Source organism: Octopus sinensis, linkage group LG4 (assembly GCF_006345805.1).
Source record: "Octopus sinensis linkage group LG4, ASM634580v1, whole genome shotgun sequence".
Lineage (NCBI taxonomy): Eukaryota > Metazoa > Mollusca > Cephalopoda > Octopoda > Octopodidae > Octopus > Octopus sinensis.
In genome coordinates, this window is record NC_043000.1 from 47,746,768 (window position 1) to 47,771,414 (window position 24,647).

The following is a 24,647-nucleotide window of genomic DNA, read 5'->3' on the forward strand; positions in this document are numbered from 1 at the left end:
ATCTCTCATTTGTATCTATTTGCCCATAATTTTAAACATGCTGTGATGTTTTCAGGTGGAGATGCTAGAATTAGCTTTTGTGCTGATATATTGTAGGCAAAGACATTAGCACAATATACAATGTTTTTCTCTGGGTATTTGGCCTTTAGAGGGCAAAACTCTATAATTCTGAAATTGCTTGCTGGCTTGTATACATATATACACATACATGGATGCAAACACTCATCTGTATGTTTATATGTATATATGCATGAATGCTAGTAAATATGTAAGTACACACCAACACATATACAGAATGAGGACATTCTTTTGCAGTTCTGATACTTAGACAGGATACCAGGATATCATTGTTAAATATCTCAATCATTTCAATGTTTGCTTTAAGAATATCTTAAGCATAACTCAATAAGACAGAATTTCTAATACAGAACTTATCAGATGTGCCAATGTTTCCAGGTTGGTTGTTATGCAATGCTGTTGGGCTAGATATACCAAAATGCCTGACTCTAAACTATGCACAAGTATGGTTTAGAGTTTCTTACTTTTCTAAGAAGCATTCCGCATGGTACATGGCTCATCTTCAGGTGGGCTACACAACTGAAAATTTCTGGGTAATTTATTTTTCTTAGGCATGCCATTCAGAAAACCATTTGGGCCACAATTTACTCATGACTACTCTCAATGGTAGGGACATTAACTTGTATCTGGAAAGTTAATCTGTTGGGAGTGATTCAGCCTTTTCATCCTGTTGGGTATAAAGGATGCCAGTGTCTAGGGTGGCTGTTCAGGCCAATGGCAGTAGAGAAGGGGGTGAAGAAATGTGAGCCACTCTTTGTGTCTTCAGTATCTGACTTCTTCCTCTTGACACCTATTATTTTCCATCTGTTTCATTCCTTTGACTTTGACATGCAACCACCATTAAATACAATTTTCTGTTTTGAACTTTTAAATAGAGGGGACAGTGTTGTGTACCTTGTAAAAGATTCAAAGATGCACGAAAAATTCACGATGCACTTGAAAGACTGCAAGATCAATCCATTGTCATGGGAAGGAGTTGACTTAGTTTAGAGCTATATGGAAGAAATTTAGTACTCAGAGCTATAAGATATGTGAATCTTCATTTATCTTTTAGGAGGCCAAAATAGAAATTTTGCAGACCATACCCCTTAAGAATCCTGATTTATGCGAATGTGAGCATTGTCTGCAGCACTTCTCTGATGAAGAGGCCTTTTTGACAACAGCAGAACTTATTAATGAGCTATAATCTGTATTGTTTTTTTAAGTATTTCAGATACTGGACTATCATTAAACTTGATGAACAAACAAGCATATGCATGAACACACACACATTACTAGGTACAGTCACACAAGTGGTTGAGTAACTGTACCCAATAATGTGTGTGGCGGGGTCTACAATTCTGGAAATGGTTCAAACCAAATAGAATATAGAGAATAAATATTAATGTTTAAATAAATACGTGTGTATAGCAATGTTAATGCCTATGTGTCTTCGTGTATAAATTCTGGTTATTGAAAATTATGTTATAGCTAAACAAATACAAGCTTACATTAAATAATGGATACATGTTTACTTTTCATCAAATCATTGTTGTAGATTATGAAGAATATGTGAAAGGAATGAAAATGTAAACCCATATTTTATCATGTTTCATATACTTGGCTTCACCAATGCTTTGTTTAAATATATAACCACATATACAGACGCAACACACACAGAGCGGTATATTTGTGTGTGTGTATACATGCGCACACACACACACACACACACACATATATATATATGTACATATATGTATGTGTGTGTGTGTGCATTTATATATAATGGGAAAATCATACAAAATGTATAAATAGAAGTGTTGTACTCAATAAAGTCTAATACACATTCCATCTCCTATTCTATTAATACTATATTACATATACATATATATGAATATATATATATATATATATATATATATATATGAATATATATATATATTATATATATATTATATATGAATATATATATATGAATATATATATATGAATATATATATATGAATATATATATATATATGAATATATATATATATATCTATATATATATATATATATAGATATATATATATGAATATATATATATATATACACACACACATACACAGACACATACAAGTGCATACATATACATATATATACGCCTATGTATGCACACACATAAATGCATATATTACATATATATATATGTATATATTATATATATGTATATATATTATATATATATATATGTATATATATGTATATACATATATATATATATGTATATATATGTATGTGTATATATATATGTATATATATATATATGTATGTATATATATATATGTATATATATATATATATGTATGTATATATATATATGTAGTATATATATATATGTATGTATATATATATATATATAATATATATATATATATGTATGTAGTATGTATATGTATGTATATATAATATATATTATATATATATGTATGTATGTATGTATATGTATGTATATATATATATATATATATATATATGTATGTATGTATGTATATGTATGTATATATATATTATATATAATATATATATATGTATGTATGTATATGTATGTATATATATATATATATATATATATATGTATGTATCTGTATATGTATGTATAATATATATATATATATATATATTATATATATATATATGTATATATATTCACATGCACACAGATACATGTATATATGTATATGTGTGTGCATTTAAATTCATGAACCATGTTCCGTTATGAGTATTTAAAAGGACTGTGCGAATAGCTATTCAGTGAAATAACCGAAAGCCCTGTTGATAAGGATATATTATAATCTTATATCATGCAATGTTCTGTTAACTCCTGTCAACAGAAATTGTTATTATTGAGAAGAAACCTTACTGTTAAGTCAATTGATAAAACTGTGCATTAAATTTATTACTTTGCATATATTTTCTTTATATTCTCTGTATGCTAAACAATACAGTATGATCAAGATAATACAATATTCATTCATATTAAGTTTGTTTTTGACTTGTAAACATTGACACTGATGAAACCACTACTCACTTGTAGCAGTTTATTCTTCATGTAATCTTTGTTTAATGCAGGGGTGAAATTCTGTAACAGTATCTTTTGTTTGTTTCAGTCATTGAACTGCAGCCATGGTGAGGTCACCATCTTGAAATGTTTACCTTATTTTTTTAGTTTTTTGAAAAATGGTATTTTTTTTATTGCAGCCTCTTTGCCAAACTGCTGCTTTACAGGGATGCTAACACACCAGCACCAATTGTCAAGTAACAGTGGAAGACAAACACAGTACAAATACTAAAACACACACACACACACATGCATGCATAAATATGAAAGGGTGCTGAAAAGTTCCTACTTTTAAGGGTATCACAAACGGCCTGATCAGAGGCCCAATCTTCTCGGTTCCTTTACAGGACTTAGAAAAATTGAAGGACTGCTGCATTAAGTGTGTGAATCGGAGAAGGAAATATCTATATATATAAAACTGAGAATGTGTCTGTCTGTCTGTGTGAATCCCTAAAACTTGAGAACTACTCAACCAATTTCATTCAAATTTTACACATGCTTTACTTAGGGTCCATATAGTGTCATGGGCAAAAGAATTTTTTAACTTCTTACCTAGGGCGAGCCCACAGCAATATCATATCTTATCCATTATCTCATTATTACGTGTTGATTGATTGATTGATTGATTGATTGATTCTAGTTTCAGCTTATGAGCTGTGGCATGCTGGGGCACCGCCATTTGGTGTTGCTACTTGGTTTCACTTCATGGAGGCTTTCTAGCAACTGCTATTGGTGCATGAGAGAGTTCGATGCAGCTGCCCTCATCTGCCCCTCCTGCCGTGAAGTTGTTCATCTGGGACACCTGACAGGAAGAGATCCAGCTTCATTTTAAAGACATCTGTATCCAACCCATGCAGGTCTCTCAGGTTCTTCGGGAGGATATTGAAGAGCTGTGGGCCTCGGAAGCCCAGGCTATCACAGAATCTTGTCCTACATCTTGATGGCAGGTTGGAGTCCTAGGCACCATGCAGTGGCGCCCAGTTCTGGCATTTGCGTAACTCTCGATGCCAAAGTTCAGGACACTTCCCTCCAGGATCTTCCAGATGTATATTATGGCATATCTTTCCCGCCTACGCTCCAGGGAATATAATTTTAATCTCTTGAGTCTTTCCCAGTAGCTTACATTCTGCCAGAGGCTATCTTCTTTGTGTAGCTTCGTTGGGTCGCCTCAAGTTCTGTGATCAACTTGACACTGGATGGTGACCATAGCTGAGAGCAATAGTCAAAGTGGCTTAGGACAAGTGTCTTCCAGAGGACCATCATGGGTTTTGTTCTCTTGTTCTAAAGGTTCTAAGAATCCATCCAGCCAGCCGTCTACATTTCAGTGTCAGTTTAGCAACATGTACATGAAAGGTCGCGTCATCACTCATGTGAATACCCAGGTCACGCACTGATTGTGCCTCTGGGATTGCAATCCCTCCGGGTCCAGTGTATTCATTGGGTATTGCATTCAGTTTTGCATGCTGATAGTATAAAGCTTGAAACTTTCCAGCATTGAACTGCATGCTATTCTTTTCAGCCCACTTGTATATTTCGTCCAGCTCACATTGCAGGTGTTTAGTGTCCTCAGGGTTCTGTATTGCCTGTGAAACTTTTGTATCATCTGCATAACTTGTGATCGTGGCTCTCTGCGTGGCTGAGGGCATGTCTGAGAGGGCCATTATGAACAGTAGTGGTCCAGAACAGTGCCCTGCGGAACACCGCTCACTATTTGTGTGTTAATGGAGGTGGCCCATTGACTACTACCACCTGACTTCTATCCTTCAGAAAGTCATGAAGCCATTCTCCCAGTTTTCCAACTATGTGAGATCACGCAGTTTGTGACATATCATTCCATGATCGACTTTATCAAAGGCCTTTGCAAAGTCGAGATATATCACTTCCACATTTGAGTGGTTGAGCAGCCGTTTCAGCACCCAGTCATAGTGTTGTAGGAGCTGAGTTAAACAGCTTCTCCCTGGTCGGAAACCATGTTGGGTGTCGGGCAGCAAGTCATTCTCTTCAAGGAAGGTGATCAGCTTCCTTCTGACTATTCGTTCCATGACCTTGCTGATGTGTGAGGTGAGAGAGATAGGTCTATAGTTCTTGGCTTCCGCTCTGCTACCTCCTTTATGAATGGGGCATATTTTACCTTCCTTCAGTTTTCCTGGAAGTTTGCCAGCTGCAAGGAAGCTCTGAAAGAGGAACTGCAGTGGTCTTGCTAGGACTCTCTTACATGCTTTTAGGAGGATTGCCGGGAATCCATCGGGGCCAGTAGCTGAGTCTGTTTTCATTTCATCTATAGCCTTGGTTACATCTTCTTCCTTTATATCGATGTAATCTATCGTCGCCGCCTCTGATTTTATATCTGCAGTGTTAAAAAAGTCAGTTGGAGTGAAAACACTCTTGAATTGCTCATTCAGTATTTCACTTACCCTCATTGGTTTTCCTGTAAGTGTGCCATCCTTTTCGAGGAGTGGCCCTATTCTACAGTGCACTGTAGCTGTTTCTTTGGCATACCTGTAGAAAGCTCTGGGGTTAGATTTTATGTTTTCTATAGCCCAGGCTTCTCTGTCTGCTCTTTCTTTTTCATGGGAGAGTTGCAGACATTTTTCGATTTCCAACAGTTTTATTTTTAGGCGGGACTTTTCACTGCTTTCAATCTGTTTGTTTAGGCGATTTGAAAATTCGTACGCCGTCTCATTAAAATTTTCCTCTCTCTGGGGATTTTGTTCTTGTGTACAGTGGCCTTTCTCTCTGGGACACATTTGTAGCATATGGCTTGCATTACAGACATGAATTGTTGAAGTTTCACGTCGATGTCTGGCGAGGAGAGACATTTAGGCCAGTTTTGTTTGAGGATCTCTTTCTCAATTTGTTTCCAGTTTGCCTTATGGTAGTTCAAGCTGGAAAGATTTTGAGGGTTTTTTGTAGGCTGCATGTCCGTGCTCTCTTTTGGCCCGTACATGGTCAGCTCTATCATGTTGTGATCCGAGAGTAGTGTCGGTGTCACTTTCACATTATGGATGAGATCCATGTCATTTGTGAAGCAGAGATCCAGTGTGTTCCTGCCCTGGTTGGTTGGAGTATTACCTGCTCCATGTACAGGGTGTTGATGAGGTTCAGGAGGGACCTCGCCTGTCTCGTTCACATCTTGTCATTCCTGGGAGAGAAAGGCCCTCGGGCCATCTGACATTGGGCAGATTGAAGTCTCCCATAAGAAGCACACCTATGTGTTGTTCTAATGTGGTTAGAATTTCTTATTTTTATAAGGCAGTCTTCAAACTTGCCCACATGGCTTGGGGCATCTGAGGGCGATATGTAGCACACACAACTACATCAAGTTGCCTGATATGTACAATTAGTGTGTCACACACCGAGTTTGAGTATGACAAGAGGACCTGGGGTGTGAGGTCCTCACGGATGTACATAGCAACACCTCCATGACTCCTTTCTTCCTGTCGGTCCGTAGTACAGCATACTGTGGTATGTGTAACTCCGCATCTGCTATGTCCGGTTTCAGGTGCGTTTCTGTAAGTGCTATGCATAGGCTTGATTGCATGCAACAAAGTCTCTCAGGAACGGGATCTTTGTCCTGTTACTGAGTGTTTGCAGTCCTCTGATGTTCAGTAGGAGTATCGAGGTGAGGTGTACGTGTTAAAAGTGAAACTAAAACATCTCTGTTGTAATGTCAGATGCTTTCACTTTAATAATGAAACTATTAAAGTCAAACTATTATATAAAGGGAAGAAACATTAACAATGGACTTCCATTTTGCTAGAAGATCTGCTATGGTCTTATATGCTACACCACTGGTTTTCAATTCATATTAATCAAATTAATATTCAATTTTTCACCCTTATTATTTTAAATTTAAATTTACATGTGCGTGTATATATATATAGATGTATATATATATATATATATATATATGATGTATATATATATTATATGTATATATATATTTACATGTATATATATGAATGTATATATATATGTATATATATATACATGTATATATATAGATGTATATGTATACATGTATATGTATAGCTGTATATGTATACATGTATATGTATAGCTGTATATGTATACATGTATATGTATAGATGTATTTCTATAGATATACATGTATATGTATACATGTATATGAAGATGTATATATATATATATATATATATAGATATACATGTAATATGTACACATATATATACACATATATACATGCATACATATATACAAACATACACACATACACACACACATACATACATAGGTGCAGGTGTGACTGTGTGGTAACAAACTTGGTTCCAAAACACATGGTCCTCAGTTCTGTCCCACTGTGTGGTAACTTGGCATGTGTCCTCTGCTATAGCCTCAGACCAACCAAAGCCTTGTCAGTGGATTTCGTAGACAGAAACTGAAATAAATAAATTGTATATATATATATGTATGTATATAAGTAAGTGTATGTGTGTGTCTTTGTCTCTGTGTTTCACCCTCATTACTGCTTCACGACTGCTGTTCATTTATTTACATCCCCATAACTTACTGGTTTCACAAAAACAAACTAATAGAATAAGTACCAGGCTTGTCGACATAAAAAAAAGCACTAGGCTGTGTCTCATATTTTTGTTTGCCCACTCAGGTGTATCTATCAATTCATCTTTGTATGTGTGTGTGTGTGTGTGTGTGTATATCTATATTTATATCTATTTATCTATCTATATATCTATCTATCTATATATATATATATATATATATATATATATAAAATACCCTAATGGCCTTAACTCCCAAATTTTAGTCATTTCTTTTACGATCCAAAACTAGGTCAAAAGTACTGAATGGATCTTTATGAAATTTGGAAATTTCCCCCATGACAATTCATATATTTTTGTTGTTGAAGAAATTTTAACCATAGATATTAGACACAAATGAAGTGATATTTATAAAACTTCATCTTCTTATAAGTTAAAAAAAAAACCTCCCAGGGGACTTAACACCCACAATTTTGTCATTTTATCTAAGCAAGAATGAATACACTTGTGCTCTTGGAAGCTGTAGGGTTACCCGAGCATAAAAGATGAGCATTATTTGTAAAATCAATGGTACAACAGTGTAACAGTTTGCTTTGACATACACATACATTGTGATTTCTGCAATGCGGTGCATAAATTGTCAAGTAAATGAGAGGCATCTTTGCCTCCACCGATTCAGTTGCAAAGTGTTGAGTAAAGTTATTTGATTGCAGACCTCCTTTCAGTCTTTTTATTATCACTGGGTCACACATAGTCCCCAGATGGTAACATTGATTTCAAGGCCTTCCCAGATGAGTGACTGGTTATTCAAAGACATTTATAGATTGTAAATTTATTCTGTCCAGTTACGTATCAGTATAGTGATCATTTGCAAACTCCAGAGGCGACACTTTAATTTCTCCTTAGCCCTCACGTCACACAATTGTTAATGTTTATTTCAGTTGGATCACACCCTTCCTATTGCTATAGATTCATAATGCATCTTACGGCTGTGCCTGTCACTTGGATAGTGAGAAATCCTACATTGGGAGTGGTAACGACTAGGGTAGGGTAGCTGACTGCTTATTGTAATCATTCGTCTTTTGATTTTCTGTAGCTTTGCTCTCTTTTACAAACCCAGGGAACATATATTTCCTATTTCAAAGAAATTCAAACAATAGATATAAGACCCAAGTTAAAAAGATTCTCAACAATTCAACTTCTCTGGTTGACATTAAGATGACCACCCCCAACAGGGACCTTAACTCGCACCTTTTAGAGCTTATGACCTTCATTTTTCAGGAGCAAAATCTTTTTAACAGGTTCAATAAGACTGGAATTTTGGAATATGCGCATAAAAATCAGTAGTATGGGATACATGTGTCATGATTACAATTTTTTTAGGCTGTGTAAAGAGGGAAATAACCCTCATCTGCAATTCTGATGAAATTCAAAACATAGATATTCCAGTTCATTACAGAAAATATAACAGAAAAGTCTAATTCGTCAATTGAATGTAACATGGGGAATGCCGGGTATCTCTGCTTGTGTTAAATAAAATCATAATTGATAATCCTGTATTGATAATCCTGTATATTCCTTTACCCAAAGTCAGGAACTTTCCAGCACCATCTTGTATATATAAAATACATATATATATATATATATATATACATTGATATAGAACAATGAGTGCTCAACACTGCATTGGTAGATAATTCTTTATTTATAGGTTAAGGCTACCATTGATTTCATGTTAAGGGAAGTCTCTCAACACTTATCAATCCTATCCTATGGAACATTGGTGTTCATCTCCATTTCAAATTAAAACATGAAACACCATGTAAGATCACACAAACGCACACACACACACATCTATATGTATATATATGTATGAACTTTTTCCAGTTTCTGTCTACCAAATCCACTCAAAAAGCTTTTGTCAGCTTGGAGCTGCACAGATGGACTGAACCCAAGACCACTTCATTGCAAAATAATCTTCTTACCCACAGAACCACACTAACATCTGTTGTCAAGTGATGGTATATATTTCATAATATCAGGGTAATAAAGATTTTAGAAATTTTTACTACCAGTGGCCTTGCGTATAGAAAAAATTAGTCAATAGACTATATATTATTCATATAAAATACAGTGTACATGTAAATACATTAAGAGGTATCCATTATAGGTCTCCCTATGCTAGAAGGAACAGCTAAAGTTCAAACCACTAATTAGGGATAAAATCTCGAAGGGAAGGTAAAATAAAAACATTTACCATCTATTTCCTAGACCATGGTTTCAGACTTTTTTAGCAAATAAAATAATTTGCTAGGCAAAGTCTTCATCAACAGGTATGCAAAGATTAAGCATATAAGTATGAGGCGAATCCAGCATGTGCCTCCTGCTTATATATTCTAATTTGGCTGTGTGGTAAGAACCTTGCTTCATAATTATGTGGTTCTAGTTTCAGTCCCACTGTGTGGCACCTTGGGCAAGTGTCTTGTACTATGGTCTCGGGCTGACCAAAACCTTGTGAGATGGATTTGGTTGATATAAATTGAAAGAAGTCCATCATACATATATATATACATATATACATACATACATACATACATACATATATATATATATATACGTATATATATACATATATATATATATACATATATATATACATATATATACGTATATATATACATATATATATATACGTATATATATACATATATATATATATATACGTATATATATACATATATATATATATACGTATATATATAATATATATATATATATATATATATATATATATATATATAATATACGTATATATATATATAATTATAACAATAAGGGTCTTTGCAACAAGTTGCTTGACCACATACCGAAAATTTTAGAAATAGCAGCCAAAAGACTACTATTTCCTTTTACTACAAAAATATGTCTCCACAGACAACAATATTTGCAACTCATATATGGCAAAAAAGAAGAAAAATAGCGAAATCAAACAGTCCATAGTCAATTATGGACGCACGTTTCTGGATTAGAATCATAAGATTCATTTCTTTCATCAACATAATATTCCGGTAAATAAATCTGTGGTCAAGCAACTTGTTGCAAAGACCCTTATTGTTATAATTATATAAATTTTTACCGAATATGGTCCTTTTCCATACCGAATATACTACTAAGTGAAATTTTTTGATTTTATTAAATTAATTATATTTCACCCTATATCTGTAAAATATATATATATATATATATATATATATATAGCGGATGCTAAATGATGATGATGATGATGATGATGATGATATATATATATATATGCTAACATGGAGGGTGGACATTAAACAATGATGATATGTGCGTGTGTGCCTGTGTGTCTGTGTTTGTCCCCCACCACCACTTGACAACCATAACTTAGCAGTTTGACAAAAAAGGTCAATAGAATAAGTACCAGGCTTAAAGAAATATAAGTATAGGGGTTGAAAGAAATAAAAGATAAAAATAAGTCCCAGTTCTTTTTCGTATTTAAGTGTAATACATACCCATCCTGTCCATGGGGCTTCTTATTCTCATCAATTTAAGGTGACTTATACTAGAGTTATATAGCACTATTGACAGTCAGTAAAATCATGTGACTGATAGCATGTAGTAATTATTTCATCTCTTGGTATTCTGAGTTCAAATCTTGCTGGATTCAACTTTAACTGTCATCCTCCTGGGGTAGATTTTCTTCTTGCCTTTTGTATTTTTATTTTAATGATATAATACGAAAATTCCATAATACATATAATATATCTAAATTATTGAACTCAAAACTTAATATACAAATAGTAGAATGACAGTTGTCTTCCAGAATATTTTTGATAAAAAATATAGAAATAAAAAGCAATGCAAATAAAAATATTTCAAAGGAATAAAAGTAATGTATTCATCAAACTCTTTTATTTATGTGTTGCTGAGGTAGCCATTATACTAGAAATAGCAGCCAAATATCCCTCAAATTACACTCTACCATTTAAAAACGAGAAGGATCTATTGAATAATGAAGTTCAATGCTTGAGAAAATAATAATAATAATATCAAACAGTTGTGACAGTTGGTACTTGGTATTTTCAATTATAATGTCTTCATAACGTTCTAAATAATTATAATAAATCCTTGAATTTTTATTCTTCAATATCTTACTATTGAAATGATTACAAGAAATGATTGCTAGTAATAGCAAATTTAAATTCTAGTCTTCTGTGATACATCACTGTTAATCTTAATAAATTATACTAAATTTTATCTCAAGCATTGTCTTGGAATGTGGAAACATATCTTAGATTCTGAATTCAAGAGAATTATTTACCGTTACAAGTTCTTATCTTGTTCTCCATAAGGAACAGATTAATGTTCACAGTCAGTTCTCACACCATTTTGATACCATTTTGGAACTCAACCATTATTTAAGGATGTGGGAATATAACTTAGATTGTAAAGAATTATTTACTCTTAGAACATTTTATGTTGGTCTCTGCAAGGAACTGACTAATGTTCACAGCCAGTTTTCACATCATTCTAATTTCTTAAAAACTCACAACAAAAACCACTAGATGGTCAAATGTCAGTGCCTTTTGGATCATCAGTTATTTCTCTCATCCTTGTGAAGTCCACCACATTACTTGATTAGCAAGTCTGGATGGAAGATGGAAACCTTAATGCATGGCTGAACCAATTCAATCCAAATGATAGTGTGAATTTATCGATTTGACAGTCTTCATATTTATTGCTACATAACATCTAATATAACTGAGGAAGAAACAAGCTCCAAAGTTAGATCAGTCTAGTTTACTATGTTCATGTTAATAATGTGGATTGGCAGATATAGCTGAGCATTGGACTAAATGGCATATACTTGTTTGTTTTATTTCTCTGCATTATGAATTCAAATCTCATGAGAGCCTGGTTTTGGCTTGCATCTCTCTATAGTCAATATATTAAGAACCAGCAATCTAACAAAGTTGATTCAGTCGATTATACTGTTTCTCTATAAATTTGTAACCATTGAACCAATGTGATAAATCATTATGTTAATGTAAATCACTATTTGTTTCAACGTGAGAAATCCTATCAATGATATTATCAGCTTCACTAGTTTTTCCCTGATATTATAAACATACTTAAATCGGAAGCTACAATTACTCTCTCAAATTATTTGTTCCTCTCATTATACAGTTCCTCTCATTATTCTGAGGTCTCGTCTCTATTTTCCATTTTAAACCCATAATTTCTTATGGGTAGTTGACATTCCTGAACTGTTAGATATGTTCTTAAATAATATATTAATGACTAGTGGCTTGATACTTCTTCTGTAACATGCACCGTCCAAACCGAATCTATGGCTAAGAGAGATACTTTACAGTGGTTCAGTCAAGCCATATGTAAATAAGTATAATATATAAATAAGAACAATTGAACAGTTGAACACAACTGTAAGAAATGGGAATGCTGTGTAATTAATGTTCTATTAGCATGATGTGCCATGTTAAATCCTACATTGAATCGGTCATGCAATAACAACTGCAGATTTCTGGGAAATATATCATCACTGGAATAAAATAGACTTGATATGAATAAACCATGTGTGTACCAAATTAAAGGTAGGCATGATAATCTGAATCTGGCTGGTTAGAACATAAAACAGGTAACATATTTGGACAGGATATAATTTGTTTAAATGAAAGTTAAAATGATCGAAACTATAATCTTTCATCAAAATTTTATACTAATTAGACCCCAGTATAATTTTTTTTTTCTCTCTAGTTTCAGCTCAGAGCTGCAGCCATACTGATGCACCGCCGTTTTGCTACACTGTTATTACTAAGAGCCTACTCTAATATGTGGCACTTGATGAAGAATGGAGTTTGATATAGCTACCCTCATATGCACCTCTTGCCGTGAGGTAGGTTCATCTGGGACTCTCGACAGGAAGAGGTCCAGCTTTGAGTTAAAAATCCCTACATCTAATTAGATCACAGTATAATAATGAGAAAGTTATTTTACTAAATTCTTCATTATCTTCAAAATTAATATAAGTAAAGGCATCATGTGTTGACAGAAATATGGTAACAAACGGGTTAAACAATGCAACCTACTGTATTTTTTTGGTAAAGTAGTAAATAATTCAACTTCAGTGGTGAGAAAACAGCAGCAAGCCATACTTTTCAATGATATAAAATTAAATCATCTCTAGTATATACTAACAGGAGTGGGTGTAAATTTCATTGTTTTCCTTCTCTCTTTTTTTTTTTAAATCATTTTCAGTTTAATGTGATTATGCTTATATAATGAAAACGTATGTGTCTGGATGTTATTATATTAGAATATAAAGGTTTTAGAGTTTTGTTTGAAATTACACAGATAACATTGAAAGTAAAGTATTGTTATTTATTTCATGCTGTGGAATTTTGTGAAGGATTTCTTCTTTTATAATGAGAATACTGAATGGAAACAAAGAGAAATAACTGTTTGTGTAGAATTAGATGTTGCTGATACAAAAACATGAAATTTATGCTTGTTAGACAGGACCATTAAGATAATATTTTCACAAATATTCTAACAATGCATTGAAATAATCTTCAATGTATATTTAAAAAAAGAACTTTTCTTTAAGGCTTATAGTCCATAATGAGGGGAAAACATTAAGGTATTTTAGTATTGCTGTTGAGTACCAGTAACTATAGGTAGATTCTTGGCGAGATAATTTTGCAGCCACAAACGGTTTCAATTCTTGATTGTACTCATTTCCCTTCATTTACATTGTTTGTGTTTTTAGAAAGCCATGAACATCATCAAATCTTATTTTCTTTTTCCTCAAAAACAAAAAAAAAATGTTTTCAAATTGACACTTTCACCTACTTAGAACATTATACAAATAACTAATAACTTCTGTGTTACCATTTTTATCTTGTTCAAATTATTATCACTAAATATCATTTAGGAAACTGACTATTGGGCTAAAAGCTGTTTGCTGTGGTATTTCAACTTCCATATCAATGGTTCTATTGTTTGTTCTCGAGCCATGCCTGGCTCATAAGGGCTGGTTTCCCAGTTTCCTTGGTGTATAGGTTTCCCACCTGGACAGGATGCCGGTCCGTCGCAGGTGAGCTGCTAGACGCAGGAGGAAAGAGTGAGAGAAAGTTGTATCAAAAGAGTCAGCAGAAGTTTGCCATTACCTTCTGCCAGAGTCACATGGAGCTTAGGTGTTTTGCTCATAAACACACACATCGCCCGGTCTGAGATTCGAACCCACAATCCCTCTACCACGAGTCCACTGCTCTAACCACTAGGCCATGTGTCTCCACAATGGTTCTATGAATCCTGCCAATTGGTGAAGACATGCCATTACTGGAGCTTATATTTAGCCATACCCACCTTCCCTTCTAAAAAATAATCCTTTCTACTATAGTCACAAGACCTGAAATTTGGGGGAGGGGGACTAGTCAATTACATCAACTTTAGTGCTCAACTGGTAATTATTTTATCAACCCAGAAAGTATGGAAAGCCAAGTCAACCTCAGCAGAATACCTAAGTCTCTCACGAATCATATCCATTTGTCTTATAAAAAGAAGGATACATTGAATCATCAATTTCTACAAAAAACTCTGACAAAATATAACTCTCTTTACTCTTTTACTTGTTTCAGTCATTTGACTGTGGCCATGCTGGACCACTGTCTTTAGTCGAACCGCTAAGTTATGCGGACGTAAACACACCAGCATCATATATACGGCAGGCTTCTTTCAGTTTCCGTCTACCAAATCCACTCACAAGGCTTTGGTTGGCACGAGGCTATAGTAGAAGACACTTGCCCAAGGTGCCACGCAGTGGGACTGAACCCGGAACCATGTGGAATATATCTGGTTGTACATCTGCTTAATCAGAACTTACCAAGGGACAAACAACAACATCTAATAGTTGTACTTTAAATCAGTAAACTATCAACACAGAGATGAGATGAGCTGAACAAGTGTGCCAGCTTCCCTGTAGTAATTTGACCTGTTAGATATTAATAGCTGTCTTTCATCTTTAAAATAAATTCACTAAAGCATTATTTCTTGTTTTTTTTTTTTGGACTGTTAACCTCATTTTTATAGATGAATAGACATTTTAATATTTACATCTATATGTAAATATTAAAAGACTTTTACATCGTTAAAGTGAAGTTAATAGTGCAAAAAATTCATAATCTTATTAACAATATTTTATGGCAGACATTTAGAAATTTCAGAAAAACATAATGTCTCAAGTGCATTAACATAAGACAACATAATATACTTTTCAGCAGTAGATACCTCTTGTATTTGGTTGGATACCTTTTGTGGAGGACTGTGGCAGATTGGTGTTCTATAAGCAGAATCCAAGTGAGTTGACCAAAGAACTGTGTGTGGATTTGGTGGAGAGAAGCTAAAAGAAACTCATTTTGTGTGTGTGTATGTGTATGTGCATATATATATATATATATAAATATATTTAGATTCAGATAGATATGGTCCTTAAGTTAAATGCACCAGAATTTGGTATGGTATTATTCATATAAATCAAATGGGGTGATTATAATCAAAATAAGCAACAAGGATATCCAAGGTAGTGCAGTACAATCGTTTCATGCTACTTCATTTAATTAAACAATGTAGGTATTACATATAGAATTTTTTAGTTAAATAGACAATGTTCATTTTTATACTTATTCCATATGTATGTATGTATGTATGTATGTATGTATGTTGTGTGTGTGTGTGTATGTATGTATGTATGTATGTATGTATGTATGTATATATGTATGTATGTATGTATGTATGCATGTATGTATATATGTATGTATGCATGCATGTATGTATATATGTATGTATGTATGTATTTATGTATGTATGTATTTATGTATGTATGTATTTATGTATGTATGCATGTATGTATTTATGTATGTGTGTATGTATATATGTATGTATGCATGCATGTATGTATGTATATATGTATGTATGTATGTATTTATGTATGTATGCATTTATGTATGTATGTATGTATGTATGCATGTATGTATGTATGTATACACACATAATGTAGCTAGGACTACATTACTAAGCGTACCTATTCTTAAGACAGCCATGTTTGATTTACTATTTCTAACAGGTTGGGTGATCAATTATCTGGCCAAAATGTCTTCACTCTTATAGGTTCAAGCTAGTCAGATCTTGCCTCTTACACCTACCTACAATGCCATTCTAAAAATAGCCTCATTATCAAAATCTCAAAGTTACAAAATAATGCTTGAGTAAGCATTACATTTGACATATGAAGTTGAATGCTAAAAGGTTAAAAGTTTTTCCATTTGTTCAACAATGTTTATAGTTGTAGCAGTCTTTTGCAGACATTATGTCTCTAGGAATACGTTGCCAAATATGTCCATATTTTTAAGACTATAGAGTTCAACTTCAAGATGTGATTACTATTTCTAACATGCTGAGCAACCAAATAGGGTCTTCCTCATTTGCTCAGCAGGAAACATTATAGTTTAAAATTTCATTGTAAAGATGCAGCTTTCTTTTACAGACATATTCGATGTCAATATCCAATATTTTAAATCTGGTTTTGTCCCCATTAACAGGGGTGGCCAGATCTACTGCTCTTACACAATTTCACTGTCTCACCACCCCACCCGATTTTGGGCATCCTCCCCCCTCAAGCCAACCCTCCCAATCTCCTCCTCCACCTGTCCCCTCCACATTTTCTTTGGTCAATCTCGCTTTCACAGTTCATTCACTTTAAACTAAAGCACTCCCCTCAGAACACGATCCTCATCCCTCCTCAACAGATGTTCGTACTACTGCACCCCATTTACCCATGCCAGCTGTTCCACCAATTCCTCTAACCCCAGCATCCCCATCAAGTCCTCAGCCCTCCTTTTATCCAATAGTTACACACCACACATTGCCCTCACCATTGCTCTCTTAGTCCTTCTCAAAATTGCCATTTCGCTTTCCCCCAGACTCCATGTCTCACTCCTACACAGCATTGCAGATCTCACACAACTCTGATGAACCCTTCTTTTCATCTTCAAGAAAATTTTCCCATATATATTTCTTTACTGCCCACAAGGGGCTAAACATAGAGGGGACAAACAAGGACAGACAAACGGATTAAGTCGATTACATCGACCCCAGTGTGAAACTGGTACTTTATTTATCGAACCCAAAAGGATGAAAGGCAAAGTGGACCTTGGCGGAATTTGAACCCAGAACGTAACAGCAGACGAAATACGGCTACGCATTTCGCCCAACATGCTAACGTTTCTGCCAGCTTGCCACCTTTCCCATATAACAATGCTCCACATTCCCTGAGCTTCACCCTGCCAAGTCTCGCTTTTGCTGTCACAGCTGCTTCACATCCACCACTTACATCTATCCACCCTATCTCCCAAATAACAAAAGCTTCTCAAAACCAGCTCATCACATAATGTTTCCACTGGTTCTGCCAGCCCTCCAGCTCCTTTCTGTCATCTTCCACAAATAAAATCCCTTGCCAGTCTTGGGATCACCTTCTTCATTTTCAAACGTCAACCACGAAACCGTTTCCTACATTTTGCTAGCAACAGTGCATTTGCCATTACCCTCCACTCACACGCACCAAATGGATCTACCTTACTCACTAATACTTCTCCTTCCACCCCACTCCCCATCACCTTTATCTTCCGGAAGTTAACCTTCAAACCCTTCCATTTCTGAAACTTCTCCCTCAATCCCTCCATTGTCTCACTCATCAGAACAAGGTCATCTGCATGCTTATCTGATGGCTTATAAACACCATCCATGCTGCAATTGTTTTCGTTCCAGCACACGATCTCAGATCAGGTCACTTGCTATGCAACTTTGTGTTTCATTATTCAAGGGCCAATAAAATAAAGTACCAATCAAGTAGCCATATATTGATTTAATTAACCGGTGCTCTCTTCCTGAATGTAATGGCCAAGTATGGTAGATTGTACAGTAGAGTTCTAAGTCCCCTTCCTCACTCAACCATGGTGGACCAAGATCAAATGAAATAATTCACTGGTGGAAGTACACTCTTATCAAGTCAATATTATCTATCTGTGAGGTGGCAAGCTGGCAGAATCGTTAATATGCCAGGCAAAATGCTTAGCAGCTTTTATCCATCCTTACATTCTGAGTTCAAATTCCACTAAGGTCAGCTTTGCCTTTCATCCTTTTAGAGTTGATAAAATAAGTACCAGTGAAACACTGGGGTCGATGCAATCAAATAGTTCCATCCCCCAAAATTCTAGGCCTTGTGTCTTCAGTAGGAAGGATATTAGCTACCTGTAACACCATATATCTTTGTCAACACAACATGCACATAAACACAACTATACACATGCACACATACGCACACACATAAATGCACACTCGCACATACACACATTTACACATCTTCCTGGTCACTCACACAGACCCCACCCTGTTCAAAAGAATAACACAAACGATAAAGAAAAAGAATTTGGATTATTTTGGATTAGCTTCTTCAAAAAGTCTCTGACGAATGTCCATTGTAAGTGACACAAAATACATAAGTCAACTCTTTGTCACAATGTCATATGTCACAAATGTGTTTCTTACAGATTATTTGTATTTTATGGAGATGTACTTGCATAGCAAGTGACCTGATCTGAGATCGTGTGCTGGAACGAAAACAATTGCAGCATGGATGGTGTTTATAAGCCATTTAAGAAACACAAAAACCGTTAGATTCACTTCAACATTTAAATTTAATTTGCGGCAACACAGAATTTTGTCAGTGAACAGGTCGCGGTCTCAAAGCAACGAAAATATTTTGGCAAATTAAATTTAAATGTTGAAGTGAATCTAACGGTTTTTGTGTGTTTCTTAAGTGGCTTATAAACAGCTTCCACGCTCCAATTATTTATATTTTATCCATACAGAACTTCTTATTGAAACACAGATGAATCAATTCCTGCTGCAGATATTTTACAGGCAGTGGTTGTTGTAAAATTGTAGTTTATTCTTGCTGGCCAACTCTTATCAAACAGAGACCTACGATCAAAAGCATTCCAACAATGGCCATCCTGCCTAGAGATATCTATGAATTCATTATATAATGTATTCTCCCATTTTTTTAAGATGATAGAGAATGAGTTGAGTGAAATCTGCTTGCTGCTATTTCTAGCAAGTCCCTTAACCACCTAATGGTTATCACGTTAGTGTTTTACATTCCAATTTCTTTTTCATTGTTTTTAGGTTCGTCTAATGGTTGTTGTGTTTACATTAATAGCGCTGCTCTAAATGGTTGCATAGATCTGTGAAAAGTGGAGATTGTCAATTGATGAGTCATAGTAAGTCATCTGAACACTCTTTTATTGAAGACCATTCAGCCTGTATAGAAAACTACATTGGCCTGACCAAAGATGCTTTTGTTGTGATCAAAAACATCTTTGATCTCTTATCTTTTACTTATTCCAGAGATTGGACTGTGGCCATGCTGGGGCACTGCCTTGAAGGGTTTAATCAAAAAGACTGATCCCAGTACTTACTATTTTAAAGTCAGCTGAACTGCTAAGTTTTGGGGAAGTAAACAAACCAGCACCAGCTTTGAAGCAATGGTGGGGGACAAATACAGAAGCAAAGACAGATACACATACACACACACATGCATGCACATGCATACACACACAAACACACACACATGCACATATAAACACAGACATATGTATGATGGGGTTTCTTCAGTTTCCATTTACCAAATCCACTCACAAGGATTTGGTCTGCCTTTAGCTATGTTAGAAGACACTTATAAGTGCCATGCAGTGGGACTGAATCCAGAATCACGTGATTGGAAAGCAAACTTGTTACTACACAACCATACCTCATCATCATCATTTAACGTCCGTTCTCCATGCTAGCATGGGTTGGACGGTTCGACCGGGGATCTGGGAAGCCAGAAGGCTGCACCAGGCTCCAGTCTTATCTGGCAATGTTTCTACAGCTGGATGCCCTTCCTAACGCCAACCACTCCGTGAGTGTAGTGGGTGCTTTTTACGTGCCTGTTAAATAATAAACAGATATCAATTGATGAAAAGTCTCCTAAAGAAAGACATAGAACCCATCCTTAAATATGGATGTGTCAATTGGAATATCAGTAAACATGGGCAGAAATTTATCATTGCTACAAAGATGTGATTCTTAAAATATACTGAAGACACAAGAATAAATGAGCAGAAAACACCAGAAAATTCTTAATATAAGGATGCAATAGGTTAGGTTCATTAGAGAAGTAAATGTTGGAAAACTGAAAGTAGAATCCAGGGAATGTGATATAAGTAGTTGTTGACCTTATCACATGGCTACAGAAAGGCCAACCCAATAGCATACTAAGTTTATTTCAGAACAAGAGGAACTGCAGGTTCATGATTGCCTATACTCTTAGGCATGGCACGTAAAGAAGATGAAATCTCAAGATCTGAAACTGAAATAAAGTCCATATTTAAATCTTGTCCTGATACCTCATCATTACCATTTTCTTCTCTCCTTTTCTATCTGGAGTAGCCATGTGCTTCCTTTACAGCAAACATCCAGTCCTATCCTTCTGACATACTCACACTTGTTACTGTTGTGATAAAAATTGCCACAAATCAGTAATTAACCTGTAGTTGGTCTCTGCCTCAATTTGAATCATCTCACCTGGATTTCTAGCTTTGAACCATAGCCTATTCATTATAGCCATAAAAAGAATAGCCTACTCCTTGAAAGAATAGAACACCCATGTAAATGCTTACCAGTTTATCAACACTGACTTATCTCAGCTAAGAACAACAAACATCAAAGTAGGGCTAATTAAACATCCTGGCAATTTACTCTTCAAAGATTTTGGCAAGTTTTGCTCAGAGTTATATAAACCGGTAAACTGCACTCCATGCTAGACTCAACTCAAATTCCATATGGAACTTTATCACTTTGCTTCTAGTGTTGTGGTCCCATCTCTTTCTACTCACCCTTAAACATTAATCTGAGAAAATATGTTGTAGCTTGCTTACGAACCACATGGTTCCGGGTTCAGTCCCACTGCATGGCACCCTGGGCAAGTGTCTTCCTCTATAGCCTCAGGTTGACCAAAGCCTTGTGAGTGGATATGGTAGACAGAAACTGAAAGAAGCCCATCATATATATGTATATATATATGTGTGTATGTGTGTGTATGTTTGTGTGTCTATGTTTGTCCCCCCAACATCGCTTGACAACCGATGCTGGTGTATTTACATCGCCGTAACTTAGCGGTTTGGCAAAAGCGACTGATAGAATAAGTACTAGGCTTACAATGAATAAGTCCTTGAGTCGATTTGCTCGACTAAAAGGCGGTGCTCCAGCATGGCCACAGTCAAATGACTGAAACAAATAAAAGCGTAAAAGAGTAAAAAAGTATAGGTTAAGTTAACCTTATGTTTTAATGCTAATATCCATCTACCTAATTATCTGCTTTATTTTCTCTTATTTCTGTAATAATGTAGAACTCCTGCAACATAATTAATATAACTAGAGCATTTTCTACATTTTTCTATACTGTATATCTTCAATCATTACCTACAAACATGCAGAAATGTTTTTCAGCATTATAGATATATACACATTGTAAGATATAAACAGGTAAATATAATAAAGGTATGGAAATTCATATTTATTTGTGTAGTCATTTTTGTCCATAAATCCAGCTTCTTACCTAATTGCTTATAATCATTCACATGATAAGGACTCCCACAGCCACTGCCACTACCATTAGGTCTATTGGAAACTATAGCCAATAATGCTATTACTCACCAAATATAATATAAGATATAATAAATAACTCTGAAAGTCATTCTCTGCGATGCGATATACATTTTTCCCATGTTCCTCATATCCTTTATATTTTCCTTTATTCTTTATATTTAACCATGCCTCTTGTTAAATAACTAACAAACTTGCAAGATAATTGGTATTTCAGAAAGTTTCTCAAAATTATCATCACTAAATCTGCTAACATGGAAAATTTATCAAAACATAAAAATAAACTACATTTTTTCTTTTTTTGTATGAGATCAACAAATTATTATATAGTTTGCATTTCTTTGAAATAAAATCTATATATAAAAACACAACATCGAAAAGAAATGATTGCCTGCAATTTCTCTGGTTGAAAGGTGCTAAAGCATTTCTCAAATGTGTTTATATTCATTTTTTGGGGTTTTTTTTTTTGTATTTTCATAATTTATATAAAAATCATATTTACAGACTCAATCCCTTTACAGTTTCAATTATAGTAGAAACAATTTGAAACTTAATATTATATACTAAAATACTACAATGTATTTTATTTTAGTGCAAAGCAAGGCTATATTTTACCTTCTCTGAATCAATCCAGACACTTCAAAGAAGAAATGAACTTATTTATCTCTTCCAGTAATACCAATTATAATTTCTTCAGATATCTACATATTCAAAATTTGTCTCTCGTACATGTTATAGATAATATAAGGTAGAAATAAAATAAAGTAAAATTACATTGTTCTTTTCTCATGGAATTCTCTGAACTGTAATTGTAATAACTGTTGCAAGTGTTGAATCTAACAACAATTTAGATACAGATTTCAATGATGATATATATCTAGTTGCAAACAAAAACTGGTGAGAGAAGAAAACTTAACCTATAGGAAGATGAGGATCAAGAACTTTTCAATTTCAACTAAAATTCTTTAGAAAGAAAATATATCTTTCCATTATTTTTCAGAAAATGGTTGACCTATATAGAGTCAATGGAGGCACATAGCTTAGTGGTTAGGGTGTTGGACTCATGATCGTAAGATTGTGGTTTCTATTCCTGGACTGGTCAACACATTGTGTTCTTGAGTATAACACTTCTTTTCATAGTGTTAGGAAAAGCATCCAGCTGTTGAAACCAAGCCAAATCAGACTAGAGTCTGGTACAGCTTGCCTGATCTGGTCAAACTGTCCAGCCCATGCCAGCATTGAAAACACTCAACTGGCAAAAATGAGTAGTCCTGTGACAGACAGGTGTCCCATCCAGGGGTGGAATTTATACACCATGGAAGCTAATAAATCAGCCCTGTAAGTCTATATGACCCAGGAAGTAACTTTACATAGATCATCATCATCATCATCATCATCATCGTTTACCGTCCGCTTTCCATACTAGCGTGGGTTGGACGATTTGACTGAGGACTGGTGAACCAGATGGCTGCACTAGGCTCCAATCTTGATTTGGCAGAGTTTCTACAGCTGGATGTCCTTCCTAATGCCACTCACTCCAAGAGTGTAGTGGATGCTTTTTATGTGCCACCGGCACGAGGGCCAGTTGGACAGTACTGGCAATGGTCACAGAAAAATCATGTTTTTTTTACGTGTCATCTGCACACCGGCACAAGTGCCAGTAAGGTGACGCTAGTAACAATCATGCTCGAATGGTGCTTTTTACATGTCACTGGCACAAACACCAGGTAGTCGCTCTGACAATGATTACACATTATTCTTTGTAAGCCTAGTACTTATTCTATCGGTCTCTTTTGCCGAACCGCTATGTTATGGGGATGTAAACACACCAGCATCGGTTGTCAAGCAATGTTGGGGAAACAAACACAGACACAGACACACACACACACACACACACACACACATACATATATATATATATATATACATATATATATATATATACATATATATATATATACATATACATATATACGATGGGCTTCTTTCAGTTTCCATCTACCAAATCCACTCACAAGGCTTTGGTCAACCCGAGGCTATCGTAGAAGACACTTGCCCAAGGTGCCACGCAGTGGGACTGAACCCAGAACCATGTGGTTGGTAAGCAAGCTACTTAAAACACAGCCACTCCTGCACCTATAGTTTGAACGTAACACAGAAAAATTATG